At 43.5% G+C, this 2,836-nt stretch overlaps 1 non-coding gene across 1 annotated transcript; it reads left to right on the top strand.

The window, feature by feature from the left end:
• Positions 1–2,155: 2,155 nt before the first annotated feature.
• Positions 2,156–2,227, top strand: trnaa-cgc. Its single transcript has one exon. It is a non-coding gene; the product is annotated as a tRNA-Ala (tRNA).
• Positions 2,228–2,836: the final 609 nt, after the last annotated feature.

Below are 2,836 nucleotides of genomic sequence, written 5' to 3'. Positions count from 1 at the left end.
CTAATCAGAGATTGATAAGGTACGCAGAGAGGCTGATAACTGGCAAACAAAGTCTATCACAAATAAATGCAAGGTACTTTGTAGAGGAATTGTAATCCGTACATTTGATATAACACCTTTCGCATTGTCAAAATGCCTCAAAGCACTTCACAAGTGTATTCTGAAGTGTAATGACTCCATATTGTGTAGCCAAACACTGCAGCCAATTTACACATAGCAATGTCCCACAAACAGCCATGAAGTGAATATTTAACACTATCCGGGGGATTGTTGGCCAAGACGTGGGAAGAAACTCCCTTCCCTTTTCCAATAGTGCCATGGGATCTTTAAAGTTCACCTGAACAGGTACAGACGGGACCTTGGTGTAACTTTTCATCTGATCGATGGCATCTCTGACCTCTAACTATCCTCTATGCATATCTTATCCCTTGTTTCTTATAACCCATTGAAGTATCAGAAGATGTCAGAATTGGGATTAGAATAATCCGCTGGCTGGTCCACTATTAGCAGTATCTTTAATGAGACACTAAACCAAGGTCCCGTCTACTCGTTCAGATGGACATTAACAACAACAATAACAACTTGGATTTATATAGTGCCCTCCACGCCGGACGGCGTCTCAGAATGCTCCACAGTAACGGATCCCGGGGCCGAGCCGGGGGGAGGTGGGGGAAGGTGACCAAAGGCGCGGTCAAAAAGAAATGTCTTCAGCCGAGACCTGAAAATAGGAAGAGAGGGAGCGAGGCGAAGGGAGTGAGGGAGTAAGGATCCTGTTGCACTACTTGAAAAAAGAAGGGAGTTTCTCCTGATGTCCTGGTCAACAATTCCCTAATTCCCATCACTTCATGGCTATTTGTGGCACAAATTGGCTCCCGCGTTCACCTACAAATACACAGTCACTCCTCAGTAAAATCCTGTGAAGCGTAATGACGTGATAAGGATCTGTATCAAACACAGGGATTATTATTGAGCCATCGAGACTCAAAAACTAGGAAGCATTAATTCCCAAATGTGCGGTTCGAATGATTTAACTCCTTAGAATGCAAGAGCGAACCAGGGGGAATGGTGGGTGTGGGGGTGGGGCTGGGGATGAGGGGGTGGGTGAAATTCACAATCAAAAATAAATCACAGAAATTTACTTAGGGCATCAAATACAACCCGGTCATGAGGGAGATGCAGAGAAAACATTCCATTGTCTAGTTTCCTTGAACAATAATTATGAAAAGATACATTTCACTTTCTTGACAATCGTGGCAGAACGGTAATAAACATGTTTCACAGTGACTGGACTTGGCAGTCACATTCTCGGGCAACGTCACGATGCAATCTGCTCCCCTGGCTTGTTTGGAACAGCGCAAAAAGTATACCGAATAATTTGCTAGCTCATGTGCGCAATTATTTCCTGTAAGGAAATGAAATAAACTTGTTTTCCAGGCTCGAGAAACATTCCTTAAGGAGAGTGAAAAAGACAAGAAGTATCATCGAATTAATCTTTCATAACAAAAGTCCTTTATTTCTCTGGGCATGACACCAATGTTGATATAACCTCAATAACAAAAATACTTTTAGCATGAAGCATTTTCCCAGTGGGATTCCAAAGTCTTGCTTCCGCTGAAGCTTCATCCTGGAGTTAATCTGATTTGAATTTAGCTCCAAGGTGAAATGTATAGCATGAGCTCCGTTTGTCACCTCTCCACCACGGGCTTCGATGTAGCAATGAAACCCAGCCATACCGTAACAACACTCCAGCAGTACTTCCACTTTGATCTGTGTGCTTTGTTTACAGGCCACAGGCGAATGCCAGTCTTCATGAAGGATAGAGGCTTGAAGGGTATAGGGAACAAGGCAGGGCAGTGCGATTGAACGAAAACCCTGCTCTGAGAGCCAGTGCTGACTTAATGGGCTGAATGGCCTCGTTATGCGCTGTAAATAATTTGGTCACGATTGTTTGTGGGGCATTGCTGTGCAATTGGCTGCTGCATTTTGCTCACAAAATACAGTCAATTCACTTTACAGTATATTCTGTGAAGCGTTTTGAGACGTCTCAAAGACATGATAAGGCGCTTTATCAAATGCAAGGATTATTATTATTACATCTCTACGATTCTATGACTTGATGTTACTGTTTAGATACTTGAATAGCTGCGTACAGTGGAGTCCTGTAGCTCAGTGGTTAGAGCACTCGCCTCGCAAGCGAGAGACCTGGGTTCAATTCCCAGCAGGGCGAAACCTTGGGCAAGTTTCCTTACTCCACATGCCTAATAATAATCTTTCAAGAAAAAAAACAATAATAAATTGCTCACTTCAATCCACGACTGTTTGTGGGACACTGCTGTGCGCAATTGACTGCCGTGTTTCGCCCCCAGCTATACAGTCAATTCACTTACAATATATTCTGTGAAACGCTTTGAGACGTCGAGAAGACATGAAAAGCGCTATATCAAATGCAAGGATTATTATTATTACTTTTGTTATTTTTTTGGTCTGACATGTGGAAACCTATCACTGTGTTTACAGAGAATCCAAACCAGACTGACAATTCCACATATGTACTCCACCTACACAAGGAAATTTCCCTGCAGTCCGCAATCTCTCCCTAGAGGGATGCGAATCTGTTTATCCAATTCTGGAGAGGATTTGGTGCAGGTTAGTGAGAGCCAAGGCTTGGCAACCCCAGAGTGTGCAATCATGGTAACTGCTGGAGTTTAACCAGCTATAAATTGCACTGCTTGGCAAGCTGCTGTTGTCCAGTTAGGATCACCTTACCAGTCAGGGCTTTGGCTTGCAGGTTAACAGGAGCTGAGTTGGAAGAATCGTTGCCCTCAAGTGACTAGTC

Source organism: Callorhinchus milii, unplaced genomic scaffold (genome assembly GCF_018977255.1).
Source record: "Callorhinchus milii isolate IMCB2004 unplaced genomic scaffold, IMCB_Cmil_1.0 Scaffold2, whole genome shotgun sequence".
NCBI lineage: Eukaryota > Metazoa > Chordata > Chondrichthyes > Chimaeriformes > Callorhinchidae > Callorhinchus > Callorhinchus milii.
This window is presented reverse-complemented; position numbering and strand designations above follow the sequence as displayed.